The 21740-nt window shown below is 41.6% G+C and overlaps 1 protein-coding gene across 2 annotated transcripts in view; it reads right to left on the bottom strand.

The window, feature by feature from the left end:
• The window catches only part of KLHL36 (kelch like family member 36), a 98718-nt gene that overhangs the window by 41808 nt on the left and 35170 nt on the right, over positions 1–21740 (bottom strand). The gene's annotated exons all lie outside the window — the stretch shown is intronic.

Raw genomic sequence — 21740 nt, forward strand, 5'->3', positions numbered from 1 at the left:
TCAGCACCAAAATGCCAAGTGGGAATTGTAATTAGGTCAAAGAGAATTTCACACCCACGTAAAATAAATGTAGAGAGGTCAGGAACAGATTTGGGAGCAAGAACGACCCTTTTGGATTGAAGTTTTGCAGCTTCCTGCACAGGGTTACATGGGGTGTTACAATTCTGGACTGAACTTACTAAAACTTGCCCTGAAAGAAGGGAAATGGTTATTTTTTTACAGGACTGACAGTAGGGACAGGCATAACTAACGGGAAAGAGCTTTACAGAGAGCTTGCAATGCTCTGAGGCTTTGCCTTACCAGTTCAGTGACCACGATAAACTTTTATTTGACAGTTTGTGGGGTACTGAGACAACAATCTCGGTCTGGTCTCGAAGTCTGGCAGCAGTATCGCAGGAAATTCATCAGCTGTGGTGTGGGGTTTGATGCACTGCTCAGGAAAGAGCTCAGCACAGAGACAAAACAGCTTTCTCAGCCGCTCGAAGCCATCTCAGCAAGACAAAGCAGAGCACTTGTGCTGCCTTTGGCAAGCTGGTCGCAGGGATGAGGAAGCGAAGGCATCACCCTGGCCACTTTGGTTGCTTTGCTATCCTCAGTCAGCATAAGCCTCCCACAGAGTGTTTTTCTAAAGACTTTCCAAATATTTTCTAAAGATTTGTCTCCTCCAGCCAACTTCTCCAGGCATATCTGTCTTGTGCCCTCTTTGACTGTCACCGTTGGGGCCATCTCAGTGCCCTGCATCCAGGGCTGACTCACCAGTGGCGGCTGGAAGGGACACGTGGGGTTTGTCCCTCCCTTGGATTTTCTCCTGACTTCTGCGGGGGTTTGAAGTGGGACTCCAAAGTACTCAAACAAGATAGCCATCCCATTTGCCCTTGGTCAGTCCTGTTTGTAGATTGTACAAGATTCCGTATTCCCTCTTCAAATCACCTCTGTGATGTACTGGCACATGGTCCCATTTTGACCACAGGAATATCAAGCTTGCAGTTGCTAGTACAGCAATTGCATGAGCAACATCAGATACACACGAGAAAAATGAGGAAGAGAAGGAATTAGTCATTCGTGATAAGACATCAGGATAAATCCTTATGGAAAAAACAAGCCTAATGAATGATCCTAATAACAGAGATATTAGCGGTTGTCTGTTTTGTTTCCAGCCTCAATTTCATCTTCTCAGGCAGGCTACCTGGTGACACCGTCTTGCTAATAGTTCTGAAGAAGTTCCTTGGGAAAAAACACGATGAGATGTACAAAAGCCTTTGCTGCTGGTTTGTCTCTGGCCTCACTGGAGTGCAGTTGGGTCAGTTCTAAAAAATCCCACCGGGGAGTTCTTGTTTGTACAGTCCTGTTCCTCTAACAACACTGCAACAGCAAGTTAATCAAGTTCGTGCTTGTCGAACCTTCAGTCAAATGTAAGATTATCTTTGTCACAAAGAATGTCTTGGAAACACAGCCAGCCCCGACCCCAGCCCCAGCCCAAGTGATGAATGTACATCCCAGGTGGCTGCCTAGGAGCATTTGGGGCAAAATGTCTTTCAAGAATTTAATGCTTCCCTCCCTCTCATCACTCCCATAAAAGTAATCTGAATTAGATGTTAAATGGCTTTGTTTTTAAAATGTTGATTATACTTCAGCATTACCAAATGGCCTTCATTTTCCTCAAGAGAGTGACTTTATTGGTATTAAGTCAAACCCTCGTCACGTTTGTAATGGGAGCAGCTCAGCCATACACGCCTGGTGTAACTCATCATCTGCTCTGCAGGCTAAAACGTATCTCTGGGGTCTGCTGTTGCCTGCCTGGAAAAGTATTTACCCCACAGCGTTTGCATGCATTATCCTTCCTCACTAATAATTAAGAATGCAAGAAACAACTGACAAAAATTGAGCAGAAGAAAGACCGGCGCATGAAGAGTAAAAGCTAAGACCAATTATTTGTGGCGCATTTGGGATCTCATGCTTGGCATATCACAATAACAGAACATAAATTGGAAATTGTCTCTATTTTAAAACTCTAGGCCTCCTCACTATCATCCTTCGCAGTACATTAGTGTAGCTGAATGTCTGCAAGTGGCTGATGCTCTAATCAGATAGATTGGGACTCTATTATGGACTGTATTTTGCACCCGGAGTGATGGAGACAAAGAAGGAATTAAGACTACCTATTTTTTCTGTAATATGTCTCATCAGGAGGTCTCAGAGTGTTTCAGAAAGATTAGTATAAACCAGGCTGTACTGTCGTTCCTGGAGCACAATACCGTTGTTCAGGAAAGAGCCTTTTACTGTGGAATTGAAGCAGAAATAGCAGCCCGTGTGTTACAGGGCCCCACAGCCCAGCGTGGGGAGTCAGCCTCTTAACTCATGCATTCCTCACCTTATCAGAGCAATGCTGATAACACGCCATCCTGGGATTTATGCTAATGACCGTATGAGACATAGGTTTTCTTTTCCATTTTTACTTTTTTTTTTTTATAAACATGGGTGCCCTGTTTTGTGTCCACTTAGTATTCAAAGCCCGTTTTTTTTCCTTATCAGCCCTTTCATCAGCCTTTAAAGACCTGCTGCTGCACAAAGGCCTGCAGCGTCCCTCGCACTGCAGCTCAGTAGGGGCTTTGCCGTATGTCGGGGCTTGGGGCCGGAGAGGCTCCGCTCTGCCTCCGACAAAGCGAGGGAGAGTGTGAGCGGCGGCGACAGCACGCTGGGGGCTGTGTCTAGCAAGGAACAGATTGAAACGGTTCAATAGCTGCTTTATATTTGGCATCGCCAAAGGATTTTCTATTCCTCCACATTACAAGTACAACAGATACGAGGCAGCATCCACTTTTAGCAGGGAGGGATCAACAGAGCTGAGTGAAATATCCTCCAGAATCATCTTGATTAATACAGAGTCAGACGCAGCAGACAACTTGATTTTAGCAAGCCCAGATTGGGGGGTTTTTATGCAGTGCAGTCAGCTGGTGGTAAGGGCTGGATTGAATGGGTGATCCCCCCAAGGCATGTTTAGGAGGCCATGGTAGCCATCAGAGAGAAGAAGGCTCTGTACGCAGGGGCGAAGTTGTGGTCTGAGCACGGGAGACAGCAAGGCTGCTCTGAGTCACGGCAGGCTGCAGCACGTGAACGGCAAGTTCTCACTCCGAGGAGTAAGCCGGCCAGTGCAGAATAGAAAATAGCTGAACCAGGCAACCCCGGCTGCACAGACCGGCCCATGGAAACCGCCAGCGTGCTGTGCGTGTGTTTTTATAGACTGCTGTCCCAAAGAGTGCATAATGCCAGATTACTGGCTGGTGTTAAGTAGGCTCTGCTGTACGAACCCCCGGGGTGATCTAATCTCTCCAGCTTGAATTGTTGCAGCTATTTAGCAACAAGGCACGGGAGGAGGTGCAGAGAGGGGTGAAAGGGAGCTGCAAGATATTTTGTGCAGTACGGTATGAGTCTAGCTCAGCTCAGCGCTCCACGACGCAGCACAAAAAGGGACATTGTTTAATCGCTATAAGCTCTGTTCCAGGCGTGACGACAGCAGCTCATTTTATTGCCTCGTCCCCAGCGGACGCGCTTCCGCTTCCTCCTGGCACTGGATCTCTTACAGTCGTGGTGGTGCTTGGGTGGGGGCTGGAAGTAAGGATCTCTCGAGATTTCCCCAGACTGGAACCATGGACTTGTGGAAGTGGAATATATCTCTTACTGAGCTCTGAAGTGAGACCTCCTCCACCCCCAAATCTCACACTTTCGGGACCTCTCTGGTGTATAATGGGGGCAACGTGTTAACGCAGCCCTCATGTAAGGCTTGGCTTTACGGCCCAATGAGGCAAAACGCTGAAAGAGATGGTTTAATTGCAGCATGAGGAACTGCGTGTTGCTTGGTGGGGATGAGTCCAATGAAAGGCCATCCACGGCCCACTCAGGCCTCAATCCCTGGAGTGGCACAGTCTTTCCCAGTGTGATTTGCACCTATGCTGGCAATCCATCTGCTAAAAACATGGGCTTTGCAGCTTTCACAGACATCTGTTTCTGGCCTGGAGTAGCTCACTTTGCTCATTTTAAGACGACTGATTGATTTGTCTAAGTTTATCAGGCCTGGGAAACAAAGCGAAACCTTCCAAGATATTTCACCTTCCTCTCTCTCCCCCATCAAAATGTCCAACAAGGTTTTTCATTAACCTTAAGACATCTTCAGAGTGAAATCGCGTTTCCATGTAAATGCAGCTGAAGGGGAACAAACAGCATCTGTTCTGCAAATATTAAATGCGGACAGTAGATGAATAGACTTATCTCCTTTATCATGATTAGCCCCATTTCTGCCTTGTAATTTTGTCCTATCACTCAACAGAAACTGTAATCAGGATGTAATACATCCTATTGGCAAATTACAGCAATGCAGCTGTTCAAGGCAGCAGCTGAACCCTTCGGCAATTTAAACTGGGTTTTATTACACCCAGGGCAAGACTCCAATAAGTATATTAGTGACATGATTTAAAAATAATAAGAGTTCAATCGTGTCCCGCTGAAGTTAATTCTGACATCGATGTTCACGGGAGGAAGCGTTTTGCCAAAATCAGAAATTAAAGATATCTCAGGGGTGTCCTCGGCGGAGTCAGAGATGCTGAGAGCAAAGGGGCTGCGGTGAGATTGTCCCTGTGCAAAGGCGTGAATTCTGCCTTCTCACCTTGATTTCTGGGTTGCGACACACCAGGAAAAGTTTCATGTGAGAAAACATATATGGAATCTCACTACAGAATACACGGCTCAGAAAAGACTGAAAGTGTGCTGTGACAAAGTCTGAATTTTCAGCTGTCTTCCATCCAGAATGTAACAACCAAGGGTGTGTTATCATACCGCAGAGTATGAAAAGCATATTTAACGTAAAATTTCAATGTTTCAATTTTGCTGAGTTCCAAACCAAAACAAAAATAAAACAAAAATTACTAGCATTTTTTTTTCAGAAAAAGAATCATAACGCTTTATCATAAAATGCTATTCATGTTATAGTGACAAATTATTCTGTTATCCATAGGCTATTAAATGCATCTGAAAATAACTAGTAAGACTAAAGAGAAGCACTATACTCTTTTCTAGATGAAAAGCGACTCTTGCCTATTTTGCAATGAAAGGGTTTCAGTATCCGTATGAATGTATCGGTATTCACGGTACTACCTAGACAGGCAGCAGTTTTCCGTGTCCTTATGTTGGCTGTCATCAGATACCATGTTCTGTTTGAAAATGTTTTCACTTTTTTTCCCCCAAACACCTTCAGGTGGAATTACAGGGTTAACAAAAAACATTTCAGACAGAAACACAAAAAACTTTTAAATTCAGAAATAAGCACTTCCTTTTTCTTTTAAGCTGTTTTTCAGGAAGCATCCTGCATCTAGCTATATCTTCCTTCTAACACACGTAGGCAAACTTTCTGGAGAATCCTTAAGCTTCCAGAATCGGACTGCCACTGGGTTAATATGGATGCAATTATGGAGTGATTTGATAGAGAATCTCAATCATGATCTGTACAGAGCAGTAAATCTTACCTCAGAGCTGTAAATCAGAAACACTACAAAATTTATTATCTTCATCTTCCTTATTTAAAAGCTAGAACCTGTCAGATGAAAGCATAAATCTGCTAGATGGCCCTCCTTCATCAAGCCTCTTCATATTCCAGTTCATGTTTGTTTCTGAACACTCTCTGCCAACATTTCATTTTCCTCTCATACTGATAGTTAATGCCTTAAGTGCTTGGAAAGATAAACACTGGCTTTAAGCAGTACAATCTCATGATCAGTTTATCTGAGGATTATTACACGAGTACACGGAGGAGTCAGTCATAAATTGAGCACATTTTTGCCCTAGCTGGTGATTTAATTGCAGTGAATGGGATGGCATATTCCAAGAAGAATCACGGACCTGGGACGCAGAAGACATTCAACTAATAATTTTATCCGATTAACAAAACCTACTGTGATGGGGCATCAAACTATATAAATGTGAACCACACTGCCTGGTGCTGGGGGGGTGAAGAGAGAAGATGATGTTTTGCTGGGGGATGAAGTGGTATGTTGGAGCTGAGCACAGCACGACAGAACAAGAATCAGTGGCTAAAGGCTGAAGACAGACAAATTGGAACAACAAACGAGGCACACATTTTTATTAGGGAAGGTGATTAAACTCTGCAAGAAACAGTGAAGGCCATCAACTGGTTCACCATTTCTTCTACTACACAAAGCAAGAGCTCTCTTTCTGGAATAGATGCTTGAATGAAACGCCAATTATTGGGCTCAGCAAACAGGGGGAATACAATTGCCTGCTGTGCACAGATGATTTATCTCATCTCTCTTCTGAACATCAAGTATCTTCACTGCCTCAGGTACAATTATACAAGAACTGACTCAAAGTGCATCTTCCCTGAACTCAGATGTTGCAGTGGCAAGGCATGGATGAGCCACCTCTACTCTAGACAGGAGGGACAAAGCAAATAAATAGCCGAAATAGTAACATCTTAAAGTGTTACAGCTGGATCCAAAGACAAAACTTGTCTCATAGCCATAAGGTTCTCACAGCTTTAGATAAGGATACACAAGCCTTTGTTTGCAATAGTGCTCTTTTTCCCTTTCAGCACCATTTTGAATAGATTAAGTTGTCTGAAGTAGGGTTTATGACTTATGCCAAATGCTACTTTCAGCCCAGCCAGAAAAGCTGAAGCTTTCCAGTGGGAAAAGAATTTAAGAGTTGATGTGGAATTAAATTAAACCAGCACAAGCTCATCCTCTTAAATCCAAACCAGGCAAGAAACCAAGAAAGTTTGGGTTTAGTGCATGTTGGACCAAAATTTTAAAAAAAGAGTCTGAGTGATATGCTGGGAAAGAGCTCTGATAGAAATGTAAGGGCAGATTAAAACAAGGTATGAAACTGGTCTCTGGACCCAGATGCCTGCTCTGCCCTCCTAGCAAATGCTGCCAACCCAGACAACCACCTCTGAATCCACTTGCAGATCACTGAGTTTTCCTCCTAGCAGATTAATAGAAACTGAAAGTCTCTGAACAGGATAAACAGCAAGAACACACAAAGCCTTCACTTAACCCAGAGGCACAAAATGGAGCAGCAACCCAAAATAGTGCCTGTGGAGTTGGGTAGAGAGGTTCTGGTTATTATTCTTGCTATGGACACCACAAAGCAGGAGCCTTCACTCAAGGCGGGAGGGCACAATGCTCAAAAATTGAAGTAAAAGCAGTGAAATGTACCCTCGAGTTTCTGCCTTTTTCATTCCAGTATTTAAACTTCTCCCAGCAAGTCAACCTCACTGTTTGCAGAAAGAATATCACTTACCAACCCCTTAGGTAGCACACGAGGAAAGGGGAGGAGGTTGCTTACTAGTTATTGTGCATAGCAAGTCCTGTGCAAAATGATAATGATTAGATCTTAAAGTAAGGTCAGAAGAGCCCTGTTAGGGCAACTGCCAATTCGTTATTGTCCTATATAATGCAACTATCCCTAATATTAATGCACAGCGTACAGGTTTTCATTCTGCGGGGATTTTTTTTTTTGGCGAGTTTTAAGATTTGGTTAGTGGAAAAAGTCCACGTTCTGTGTTCACCAGCTTGCAAACACCCCACACAGGCCAAAATTCTCCTGGGGTTTAGCTTTATTGGAAATGTAAATCACAACAACAAAACAGCTTTCACTGTAAACTTCCTTTCCAAGCGTAACTGTTCCCAAGGTTGCTCCCTGGTGACACTTCCGTGCCAGTCTGCAATTTCTCCCTTTTATTTGGTTGCAACTTGTAAAACTGATCTACAAGTGTGATCCAGCAATAATTCTATTCTTCCTTTATGCAGGGTTTAGTATTTGAATTCAGTACAGCTCTGCATTTACAAGCAGGTTGCGAGAATTACTACCCAGTTACAAGTTACCTTCTCAAATATACACAAGCAGTTCTTCTGAATTCACATTTTACTACATTATTTATACCAACAGATGTCAAGGCAAGGACACACTCGAGTCCTTCCTGAAAACTGGTACTAATTTCAGTTTGGGAATACATTTTCCTAATGAAAAACATGTTAGAGGCAAGGATGTTTTCATAGCAACTGGTACTGGCACGTTACACTTTGAAACAAAAGATATGCTTTTTTTTCTAAAAGGATTCCATAAGATTCACACATATTTGGGAAAACAAAAGATCTTTTTGTATGTGTGTGAAAATTGACCCATTGCTGGACCAAGAAATCCAAGCTAACAAACAAATCTGCAATGGCGATAGATCATCTGGGGACTTCTTTACAATGTAGGTTCTTGGACCGTTCATAGCAGTGATTTTTGAAATTCTTTGCTTTTGAAAGGTTCTTTGTGAAGGAAATGTGGTTTAGATTGAATCAGGGATATGGGAGCTGGAATAGGAACAGAGTCCACTTTCTCATTAAACAGAGTACTTTTCATGTTACAAGCACGACAGACCAATATAAATCACAGACAGGCCAGAAATTCAGTATTTGAATCCACAGCCGGATTTGACCTTCCACTCTCTTTCAAGGGGAGAGGGAAAGAGACATTCACAGCATATGTTCAGTCCCAGTTCAGCAACCACTGAACATTCAGAAAGGACCAGAGAGCTCCTGCTTCAGCAGCCTGGTGTACGAGATGGATTCAGGCTAAACCTCCATGGAGCCCTGAAAAGACCTGAGAGGATTCAGACTCTCCCCGGGATCTCCAGCATTTTCCAGGACAGAACTGGTGAACTCTTACCTGTCTCATCACGCACTTACAGATTCCCTGTGGCTGGACACCCCACAGGTTGCTGCAGCGAGTAACTAACATAATTCCACAATTCCTCCATGCAAGTAAGTTACAACAACGTCTCTTTTCCTTGTGTTGTCTGATACATGCTCCATTTGTTACCCCAAAATTGAAAGGGTACCTCACTATCCTCTTCTACAGAACAACCTCCTTTTTGACTTTACCAAGATTTCTGATCCAGAACATGTTTCAACAGTTACAAATGCAATGTGGTAAAAGCATCACCAAAGAAAATGTCTTCTAAATGGTAATAAGGTACTGTGTTACCCTCTCACTCTTTCAGAGAGAAAGATGATGTTCATTTCTGCAAAGAAGTACAGAAGAAATGGTAAAGACCTTTCATTACAGGTTGTCTGCTTCTTCTCCCTGTTCCTGTTGATTAAGTGGAAAGGAAAAAAACAGACTCAGAACTGTGATTTTTTTATTGTGCATTCATAGTTTTATGTTTGATTCAACTACATGAATTATTACTGAGCTACATCTGTTAAAGAATACTGTCCAGGTAAAATCAGCATCTACTGGCTCCTGTTCAGCTGAAATCAATAGGCTTCTTGCCATCAATTTTTATAGGACCAGGCACAGAGATTTTGCTGTAATGCATAAGGGTAAAAAATTTGGACAGGCAGACAGATACAACATCGTCTGTATAAACTGAAGCCAAAGCTTTACAGCCTCGAGCAAAACTGTGTTCTTAATTAAGTATAAAAAAGGAGGATAATTTGATTCAGAAGTAACATTATCTTTCCTCTACCTCCTCTCTACACCAGAAAGTACATTTGGTTTCACCATAATAAATCCATCGCACACAGCATCAAGCATACATCTGTGATGCTGCAGAGCCTCCCCACTATGCTGGTTAAAAACAAGATCAAATTAATCTATAGCACGGGGCCAGGTGTCCTGAACTAGTTTTCAAGCAGTGAGTGCTACAGAAAAGATGGCTGGAGGTTGGGCACCATGCTGGGTATCTATTAAATTTAAATGGTGTTTCTCAGCAAGATCACTGAGCCAAGATGTTCGACTTGATGAGCTCAGGAAGAAACGATCACTAAGAAGAATGTGTTATAGTGCTCTGACTTTGACAGCTTCATCGCTGCAGCGTGGTTGCATTTTATGCCTTTTCAGTGTGACGGCTTCATATTGACTTGAGGAGCAGCTTAGTACTGACAATGGGTTATCTCCACTGGTGTGATTTCTCTAGTAGCTTTAATCTCCTCTTTGATGTAGTTCCTCAAAAAGTATCCTACATGATGCAGTAGTTTTTCAGGATACCTTAAGAACATACAAGTGATGAGATGTTGTTTGTGTTCTTCAGTCACTGATCTTTGCAAGGCCTAGGAGAAAGGCTTTAAAAAAGAGCTATATTTTCTATATTTGCTGGCCACCTGGTGATAAAGGAGAGGACATACAGAGTTCCTGTATTTCCTTCCCACCTGGACATGACAGTGCATCAGAGGACAAACGATGGCACAGACTGGACGACCTTCCTGTCTAGTTTTTACTTCCTGCGGTTCACCCATGGTTCAGTGGAGAGAGGTAGCTGAATTCAAATGACACAATCAGAGCATCTAAACTAGCAGTTACCTTTTCTCTAACTTCAGTGCTTGGGATAATCTGTTTGGACACTGATATGGTTAGGGATCAGGTAATTTCCCCAAACTGTTGAAGACACATATAAAAACAAAGGTCTCAACACAGTTCATCAAAAGGAAATAATCATTCCCTCCTGGAGCAATGAACAATATGCAGTTTTATCACAGGCCTGAATTATCTCCTGTCCCAAGTTCCAGAATAGGTTTGGGCAATTAGCAGGGACATCCTTGGTGGCCGTTTAATCATTCTCTCCATAACACAAACCGAGTGCTGGTGTACGTACACCTTCAGACCAAAAAAAGCAAACTGAACTCCTAGACACATACCCTCTTCAACATCACAACAGCAGACAAGTGCTGCCCTGGGAAGCCAGCTGCCCAGTATACGCAGACACTGCTACCACCTCACCAATATCTTCTAAGTGCCAAGGCAAGGATTCAATCATTAGTATGACATAAATCTACAGCTGCCCGGATTTAAAAGGGAAACTTCCACGCCGCACTGAAGGAAGACTGTGGCTACATAATCAGAAAATTGTCTCCAGGTGTTTGTGTCTGACATCCTATACTGTAAATCAGATTGTTAGGATTAGACTGGGTGGAGCAGGTCTAGGGTTAGACTGCTGATTGGGGGTTAGACCACAAATTCCTTGGTGGAGGGACTGTTTCTCTATGGCTGGACAATGCTTTAAGGCCTTGCTCATGAGCAGACTTTGAGATGCTTCCACAACCGATGCATGTTTTCAGTGGAAGATACAGCAAGGTTACACATGAGCCAGCCTGACAAAGGAATGAAGGGTGTTTGGAAAAAATAACTGCCCATAAAAGCATCACCAAAGATGATCAAGTAGAAGATGAAAGGAAGGCTGGTTTCGAAGAGAAGACCTTCAGAAGGCTTTTGGAAACACAGATGAGTAAAGGAGACTATTTGGAGTTGACTCGAATATTTTTAGTGAGAAAATTAATTTAATAGCAACAATTCGCTGTGTCCCCAACACTCTAGGAAATTTCACATTAACATTTGCGAACAGGCGTGCGTTTTCTCCCTCATTGAAGCATTTTCCCTCTTCTATTTTCAGAGCACTCTGGAGTGCTCAGATAACCCAACTCTGTAACTCAATCCCAGCAGGAGACTATTTAATAAGAATCTTTTTAAGATAAAATTTTTCTACAAAGGTGGAAATAATGCAATATCCTACGGTCCTTTTCAAAAGAAACAGCATCAGAGAAGTTAGATGTAGAAAAACCCTTTTTGATCATCCTAGTCCCTTTCTCATTCCAGCAGGATACAGGACTCCAGACTATCTGCCCAAAACACAAGTGACAGAGGTGCAGCTGTGGTGTGTGATATATGATTATTGCAATCACTGAGATTCATCTGGAGACCCCCAAATTTCATTACTCTGTTCCACATCATTGCCACTGGCCCTGCAATGTCCTTCTACCTACTCAGATCTGTCTGAGGGTGGTTTCAACTTATTTTGGTTGCTAAAGGGCCACAACAAGAGCTAGGGCCTGTGCTACAGCTATTATGTTTGCCCTCCTGCACCTCTTGATGGTAATAACAAGGGTAAATAACAAAGGAACCTGCTTTGTCCGCTCCAGTTTAACAGAAAATCCTCTCTACTGGTGTACCCTCGTGTGTCTGAATATACTTATCTCTTGAGTGGGCCTGACTGTGACATAATTTGCTAATCTGACATAAGAGTTCAGTTTATTGCTGGTTTATGAAAAGTCCACAGGTTGAGGGCTGTGGCTTGGTGTGGGAGAGTCAGATGGTTCAATTTTGCTCAACCACAGGCAATGGTAGCTGTGTTCGACTTCTCCAACTGACCAAGTTAGCATTTTCTGGCTCCATATCTTGCTTTGAACTGAACCAGCAATGGAACTGTGCACATGTCAGTTTGCAGTGTCTATACTGGTATGGGTTTACATTTTACTCCATACTGTGCAGAATTGTCTTTGTTCATATAAGGCACTTTGGTAGTTGTTTGTCTATTTGCTATCTTCATCTTATAATTGCTGAGCACATTCTCTCCAGCCTTCAGAATTTCTTTTCTTAAAAGTCAAGGAGAACCATTTTGACACCTTCCGTCAGGAGGTGTTTCTGACCCGTGAGTGATATTAACATCCCACTTCTGTGCGCGTGTGCCTGTGGAAAGCCAGGTGTGCTGGGCTCTCCTGAGACGTGGTTCTGCTGTCCTTCTTTCTTCAGCTGTGACTTATACCAAGAAGAAACGTCACTCCCCCGTCAGATGAGCAGTCTGTGTCTCAAACAGGAAATCTTCAGGCTTTGCATGTCACTTCACAAGCAGGAAAATCAACAAAGTGAAAAATGTGCAAGGTGTCATGTACTGTCCGACAGCCCAAATTGCCAGAAAACAGACTTTTCAGCTTATTCATTAATCCCTTTCTCTCTCCTGCATACACCCACAAGATTACAGGATAACGGGACATATATTCTGTTTCATTTTGACTGTATTTCAAATGATGAATGTTTTTCAACACAGCCATGGCTTCATTTAATGAAATTATCACTTCTGTCTCAAAGTGCGCATCAAGGTGAAACCTTTAATTAGGCAGGGTGCTTAGTGTAAAGGCACCAATATGTTTACAACATACTTCCTCAGAGGTACTGCCTTACGTTTGCACAGTGTAAAGTGAGCTGCTTCTGGCTGCTGTATTTCCCGACCCTGCAGCTGATACGTTTACCGGGTTTCATGAAAGTTGCGTTATGTCACAGGACACACCAAACAACCTATTTTCGTTTTTTATTCTCCTCGCAAGTGCAATTGCAACAACTGCATTTTGCATCAACCCCCCAAGGAATCCTGCAAACTGTTGTTTTGCTACTTATGACGTGCTCTGGTCTCCCATTTCAACCAGTTGAAAAATAATCTGAGAGCTTGGGCTTTCCCCAGCTTTTGTTGCGTTAGGCAGTCACCTTTCCTCATGCGCTCAGGAAACCACCTTGGTATTGTCTTTATCTTCAGACAGTGGGCACTTCCTTGGCTGTTCAGAGATTTCCAGTTCCACCCAGTGCTAAAAAATCAGGGAAAAGAATGCTGCAGGTCTGCAGGAAATAAAAAACCTGACATTTTGCATTGTCCACTTACTTAAAATTGACGCAGAGCCTTGGCGAAGGGTAAGAAAGCCATTTTGGCTTACAGTCTTCTGCGCGTTACAGTGAGGCCAAGAGACATTTTCTGCATCTCTAAAGTGATCTGCATTGATGAACTGCTGCTGAGATAAAGATTGACTCCCTGAAAGATTTCAATGATGAGTGACGGTGAAGGAGCACTGGGTGGGGAGAAGATGAAAGCACAACTAAAAACCGTGGATTTGGCAAGGAAACACTGCCCATCACCCTGCCTTTTTGGTGTGATAAGTATTATCCCGTTTCTTTTTTCAGATGACACTTTGCAGAAACAGGCAAAAAGTAAATCAGCACAATTAGCTTCCTCATCACTTCAACATCCTGCATTCCCCAGCCCTGCTGTTGTGGCGAACTGACCTCATAGGCATAAACATGACTTTGAATTCCAGGATGCCTGGACAGGAGAATCCTCCATGCTTATCCTTTTCCAACTCAACTTCCTGGCATGATGCTGTGCTGTGGTTTGAGAGGAGATGGTCACAAGTTACAAAAAAGGAAATTCTGATTAAATATAAGGGGAAAAAAACGTTCACATAGAGTGGTGAAGCACTGGAACAGGGATCCAGAGAGGCTGTGGAATCTCAGTTCTTGCAGATTTGCAAGATTTGTGAGGACAAGGTCCTCCACAACCTGATCTAACTCAGAAATTAGCTCTGCTTTGAGCAGGAGCTTGGACCACATGACCTCCAGAGGTCCCTTCCAACCTCAGTTCTTCTATAAGGCTGGAATTCCAAATGTGCTTTGTTCCAAACTGAAAAAACCAACAGAAAAAGTTGTGACGGTTCTGGCAAAGCAGAATTTTTGACACAATCAAACCGTTTTGATTTTGATACAACATTTGTATATGTATAAAGAGCTGTAGAAATTGTGTCTTAACAATGACATTGCATTTATTGTTATTTCTTCAAAAAGTAATAAATAACAAATAAAAAAATTTAAACATTTTTTTTTTTTCCTTCAATACTGAATTGAATTGACTTATTCCCGGGGAAGGTTTTAGTTTTGCAAAACCAGCATGTTGTAAGGAATTTTTGTCCCATAGAAAAATTTTTATCTACTTGCATCCAGTAATTGTTCTATTTTTCACTTTGAAAAGACCTCAGTTTGATCAGTTCAGCTTTCCTATTCTGGTTTACATTTATTTCCAACAGGAAGACATATCTGTCAAGAACTGAGTATTCTGCTAGTAATTGGAAATCTAATCCAACATGCAATATCTTTTTCTAGCGCATTAGAAGAATGGAAGAAGGGCATTTTGGACAAATTAGAGGTATTAATATGAATGTGCTTCGCATACTAGGCATTGTTGAATTGCCATGGCAATTATCTCCATGGAGATTTCTAAAATATCGATTCCTGGGTATAATGGTAAATGTTTTCACTATTGATCAGAGACTAATCTGGAGACCCCCATATTTGTGTATCTTAGGGGCCCTGGGTTTCAAAGAAAATAGAATTAGCTTGGATGCAATTTTGATTCTACGTTCCTGAGTTGTTATAGGAACTGTTCAAAGTTCACTTTAATTCACTTTCACAGTTTTCATTCAGCATGAAAATTTCAATTATTCCATTTACTTTAGTGAAAAGAAGATGACAAGCAATGGGGTGGCTTAGAATTTCTGCAGCTGTTAGTATTTAGTGTAAATATCCAAAAAATACTGAAGACGAAGAATGTATAAAGAGTCTTTATAAAGCACAGGTTTTCAAATTGCAATTTGCAGAATTCCAAGGGCTACTTCTAAAGGATCCATGAAACACTACTAAGAAAAGCAATCTTATTGTTAAGGCTTAAATTCACTATTCAAGGACCACACATGTAATGGAAAACTTGCAGCTAAAGAAATTGCTGAAAACCTCTGCATGGCATAGATTTGCAGCTAAGTATGTGAGCAGTATGTGTCTCATTTCTGCAAACGATGATTTATTTCACAACAATCAGTCAAGGAGAGAGGAAGACCCCGTCACACCAGTGTGGGAAGAAGCCGGCTCCGATTCTATTTTTGCTGCTGCTACTAAGCTATTGTCTGACTTGGGGCACGTTGCTTCCTTCCCTTCTCTGTGCCTCTTCTCTCCCCAGCCTCTCTGAGTCTCGCCTTTCAGAATATAATTTCTCCAGGCTAGAGGCTGCATCTTATCATGTATTTATATAAGACTGAACACAACAGAGCCTCACTCCTGTCTAGAATCTTAGCCACCTGAATGTTTCTGTAATGTTCCCTATCATAATAATTCTACCCATTTGTCTTGCTTAAAAAAGAAACATATCTTGATTGTAATTATTTTACATGCCCAGGTATCATTCTCTTTTGTTTTTCTGCCTCTGATTTTGCTTTAGTGCCAGGAACCCAACCATTCCAGGAGTTCTGAGATCTTTATGGACTCCAAGAAATAGAACTACCATCTTTCCTTATACACTTTCATTCTGTTTGCTTTTCGAGAGGCTTTTTTATTATTAAAAAAAGAGTCAGCAATAACAACTATCTGACTGGAGACTCTGCCTCACAGCAGAACAAAACACCCTGTGAGGTTCAGAACATCGGTGTTACGATGTGGGAAAGTCCCGTCTCTGGAGCTCTCCTCCGTGGGTTCTTGCAGTGGGTAAATCCTCGGGGCTGCACTACCTTGTGTGCTCTGTACACACTGTGCAAGAAAACAATGAGCCTTATCACTAATGAATTAATTACCCTTTTTCCCTTTCAGCACAGATTATATTTAACAGCTATAAAGACAAAACAGCTGTCCTGAAGGAGAATAACACCCTATTTCAGAAAGAATCCTGTTCCTAAATACATCAGTCCAAGCCTTCAGCTTTGTAAACACTTTAAACATCCATGTTCACCCTCCATCAGGGATGACCTGCAGGAGTACTACAATAAACTGCTTCAATTCTCTACGGCTCATGATGGACTGAGCTCACTGTAAAATAACTCTTTCTGGGAAGCCTCTCCCTTGTTTACTGCAATTCCTTGTTTTCTGGAAGAGACTGCGGGATTGTTCTGGCTATTGTGAATGTGACCTCAGATATCTTGGTTATTATTTCTATCACCAGGAGGATTTAGCAGCATGGTCAAGGGACCACAAAGAAATGTCCCCAGTTAGTGTCAAATGTTCACCTGGCACTTGTGTTGCACAATGAAGTTACTCCTTGAGTCAAAATGCCCAAATGAAAATGGGTAATAAAACTTCATTACACAACAACACGTCTCTCAGAGAAAAGGTGTGTTGGTGAAATATTGAAAGCAAATGTATGGATGGCTTCAGGCCACCAAAAAAAAAAAAAAAAAAAAAATCCAGAAAAACTCAAGCAAATTCGCAATCAGGGATCAATTCTTTTTCTCAATAGGAACTCGGTTTGGAACTGCTGCTTGCTTTACATGAAAGTATAATTTATTTCCTTAAAATTAGATGCTATTAGCCAAAGGACTTTATTAAATGAATCACCTTGATTTGCTAAGCTTTTCATTGCTGCGACAAAGTATTTAAACTATTTCAGACCTGACTGTTTCAGTCATTTACTACCAGCGAATGTTTGGCAGGGGCCAGCTTAGGAAATCTTCACGTGATGGACTGAGGAGGAATAGCTCTCCACGCCAGCCACAGCTGGAACGTTTCACAGCTCCTTTCTCATTTGGCAATATCTCATTGGACTCTTAAGTCTTTCAGTGCTTAAGAAAGAATTCTTTGCACTGATTTGCCTGTGCAACTTTGCTCACTTCCTTGTTGAAAGGACCAGGAGAAATCTCTGCCTCTGAAAAAGCACTGTTTCTTTTTTCAAGCATCTTCCCACACATCTGGACTCGAGGCCCTGGTTCTGCGATCATTAATACCAGACCTCTGCGCTGGAGTACACATTTGATGTGGGTCAGACATCGGCGCAGGATTTCTGGTGAAGTAGCTGGAGTGCAGAACACAGTGTTTACACTAATTTTCCCCTGCCTAGAAGAGGACAGACAATTTCTGATAGAGTAAAAATGTTGGAGCAGTAGCTGCAGAAGATGCTTCATCTAGGAGTGAGACATCTGGTCCAATGTAAACTTGTCATTCATTTTTAATACTTTTGAACCGGCAAGTTTGCTTACTGTGGATCAATGTGCTGTGATTCTGTCTCATGACTTTTCTGATCCGACGCAAGGAGCCCTTAAGCTGGATTTATTGTATTGTTGAATCATGACCTCAGGGATTTGTAAGAGAAATGAGCTGCAGCCAAGCACCAAAGATTTTAAGGCAATTTACAAGTGGAATCTTGGCAATACTGAAGTCAACAACAAACCCCTGTATTCTTTTTTTGGGACAAAAACACACACTTGCCGAAACTTGAACTTTCTGTAGGAACATATGGACCAGTTTCAGTGTTGCTTGAATTTCTGGCCTGAGTCTCCAAGGAGAGGAAAATTCATTCTCTCAGAATGATGGAGAGCCCATCCCACCCTTCATCTGGGAAGGGGGCTGGAGCAGACTCACACTGGGATCTGGAGCATCCTAAACACTTTCCCACCCACCTTCTTCACTAATAAAGCCACTCTGCAGCATTTCTGCCCCTCCACTGCAATTTATGGCTCCCACATTTGCACTGGTTCAACCATTAGCTAGGAAACACTAAAATGATCTTTGTTTTGGAGAAGGTGTTCAAGTCTCCTGTATCTCTCCAGGTGTCCTTCCAGCCAGTGACTAAGTAGGCTGAGCAGGATAAAAGCCATTTCTCCCATCTCTCCCTCAGATTCTTTTCCTAGGCATTTTGAAAGGCCCAAGATCCATTCTACAGCAGAATGGAAATTTTTTGGAAGAGGAAATATAATGTGGCTTATATATAACTGCAGGATGCAGAAAGCATCCCCATTCAGATCCAGTCAAAGCTTTCATGAATATTGACATCCTTAGCAAATTTTCCATTGCCAAATTTTCAGAACCAGTAAACCAGCTGAGTTACTTTTTAATGTTACTTTGATTAAAACATTAATTTTCTTTCAAACAATAAATGATCTTAGCTGGAAAATGATTTGCATTAGTAGAGTGTACTGGTTGACTCAAAGACAAGTTAATTACAGAATACAATGCAGGAAACCTTTGCCTACTTGAAGGAGACTGCTATAGAAAGAAAAAAAAAGAATGTGTTATCTCTTTTTAAATTAAATTGCCTGTTACAGGGGATGGTATTTTATTCAAGATGAAACAGAGCTTAGATGAAATGAGGAAGAAAAAGAGAAAACAAGACTGAGAAGACACTGGGAGAAAAAGAAGAAAAAACATATGAAATGAAATTAAAAGGCAACAGGAGAGAATGGGTATTTTTTGCTGTATTCTTCAAAAGGGTCCAGAGGGGACTATGGTAACACTGAGAGATGCAAGAAGGAAGAGAACAGAACTGACTTGTGCTCTGTACTCTGCTGTTCTAAGGGAATTCCTGCTACAGTTGCAGCAACTGAGTCAGAGCTGGGCTCTGATTTATACCAAGAAAAGGAAGTTCTTAACCAAAACAATTTCTATGCAGCTACCACAGACTCCCTTGTAATTGCGCTTGGGAGCAAGGCAAAACCAAGGCCACAGCCTGAACAGACTAGGCTGAGCCTTACTTTCAACTCAGAATATCTTCATGCAGAACATATAATTTCAAAAACTAGCTTTAAGCACTAGGCTGATATAATTCTGCTGTGTTGATTCCTTCCAGATTATATATGTGGATGTGAATTATGTAAATAAATTTATCATGGATGCAATTAATTACATGAATTACACATGGTCATGAATATAAATGTCTGTGTCATGCCAAAGGCCAGGGAGAGACGCAGCTGAAATTCAGAACAAGACCTTATGGTCCCATTTTAGTGTGACAACAGCCTCTTTGATAAGATCTCTGGATAAGTCTTTCTGCAGGTTAGAGCTCCTTGTTCCAGTATGAGACCCTTCAGAAAGTATTCCAAGGCTTGACCTCTCAGGTCAGAAAACATGTTATCACTAAAGGAATTCACCCAGAGAAGAAAAGATGAAAATTGCAAGATAACTTCCATAGCCATGCGTACAGCGCACACTTACAAAGAGTCCAATCATTTTCAGGGTGATTCTGTTTAATTTCAGTGTACAATCCCCATCAAAAAAGCTACAGGAACTGAAAAAACCGTGCATGAATTCAGATCAATATAATGAATACCAGGTTGTCATCTGTGTTTCCTGACATTGCTTGCACAGGATAGAAAATTATAACATTATAGTTATAATTATGTTATCAAAAGCATTGGATATTGTGAGCTAGTTGGATACCTGCACTTCGCTCTCTGATGGTTTTCCTCATTCAACCTTTCATTTATCCAATAGCTGAGAAATGAATAGCATGTGAACCAAACAACACTTCACATCTGATATTCCTCCAAAGCTTAGTATAGTTTGATTCATTTTTTAATATACCTTCAGCTCTAGGTCAAACTGCAGTAATGACAGCTTTTTAGAGTCATTTCAGCATCTCACATAAAAAGGGATTTAAGTCCCTGCTTCTCACAGTACATCACTTTTATTGTCTGTATGGCAGGTCTGGACACGCCTGAATTCCCTGCCTATCAGCCAGCCCCACTCTAAACCACTACTTGATCATAAGTAAAAAAGGAAACCATTCCTGTAAATATCTGGAGATTTATAGAAGTCTAGGAATTTTATTTTTTTTTCACAGTGAATCCGTATATAGATTATGATCTAATCACCACACAGACACAACACTTAGAACTTTCCCAATGTGCATGCATTTTATGCATTTAGATTGTCCTGTGTTTTGTAATGATGAGCTCTAAGAGAACCGTTGAACACTAATTTCCACATGTTTTCATGGCTGTAAAAGATTAATATACAATCCTATAATCCAAGTGATGGACAACATCTGTAGATGCATTTGCCTATTTAAGCTTCACAAACCAGGAATGTCTTCATAATTAATTCTCTGAAAACAGTGAAATGATTCAAAGATGTCATTAAAGACATCATTTAGTTTAATGAACCATCATTACAACATAAAACCTAGCTTGGCTCAGAAATTATTGCTAATTTGCACCTGAGTCTAGACTTCCCTTGTGTCTATATTGGGAGGGCAATGTGTAGGTAAAGGCTTGAGACAATTTGGTGAGATTTCCCTGGTGGAGAAGGGCAAGCCTATGTTCTGCATGAACCCATGTCCAAGGGGGCTTTTATTTCTCTCAGTTACAATGGTACCGTGGGACATCAGGCTCTTTCTAAATGGCCCCTGACATGTCCCACAAGGATAGAGGGAGCCTGTAGATGGGTGAAGCTTTAGGACCTGGGGGGGATTTTATTTTTTTTGAGATCCAACTTATTCTACAGGAATTTTGAACAAGAGCAAAATACTCAGCATATATGGACTCTAACCTAAAGCAGTAAGGTTGCTCACCCAAACAGTGCTCAGATGTTTAACACCTGAGATTTGACCCATTAAAAAATTATCCAAGAGCTGGTGACAGAATAGGGTTTTCAAAGCCAGTCTGGTGTCTAGCTGGGATGTGCTGGCCAGCCAGACATAAAACAAACCACGTCTTAACTGGTGCCAGTGTTCACATCAGTATGTAGGATATTGGGGTGGATATAATGCCTGCCATGTTTACATATTCACTTCACTTGTCACCACTTTAACGTTGCCTAATTAGCAGCTTTACAGAATGCTGTTGGGACATTCTTCTATCTGAGCAGTGCTGTAGAAAAGCAGTGTTGGGTAGGTCTTGTATAGCATCAAAGCCAAAGTAGAGTTGAAGAAACAGAGCACTTTAACCCTAACTTGACACATTATTAAATCCAAAAAAGACAGGAAAAAAACATCCTTGTGAAAGGGGACGATGATGAGTCGTCTTTTTCTACAACCTGCCAACAGTAAATTAGTATTCAGTGGTCTCTGAAGGAGGAATGCCTTTCTTGTGCTGTACCACTTCAAAAATGCTTCTTCAGAAAGTGTGTCTAAGCATGCAGGGAATAGCTGAAGATCTTGAAAGAAAGGAGTGCATTCAAACCAGCACTTGGCTCTTGCAAAGATTTTAGCTTTCTATGACCCCAGTCCTCCTATTCTTCTGTAACTACCATCCAAAAAGAAATATTTTCATCCAACTGGCATCCCCTGTTACAAAATAAGCCAGGGTCTTTGTGAGAAGTACTGTGTTAATTTGCAAACTAGGCATTTCTCTGGGATTTGGGTATTCCAAGCTCTAATTTATTCCTTCATGTGGCATTTA

This window comes from Balearica regulorum, chromosome 13, assembly GCF_011004875.1.
Source record: "Balearica regulorum gibbericeps isolate bBalReg1 chromosome 13, bBalReg1.pri, whole genome shotgun sequence".
In the NCBI taxonomy this organism is placed as follows: domain Eukaryota; kingdom Metazoa; phylum Chordata; class Aves; order Gruiformes; family Gruidae; genus Balearica; species Balearica regulorum.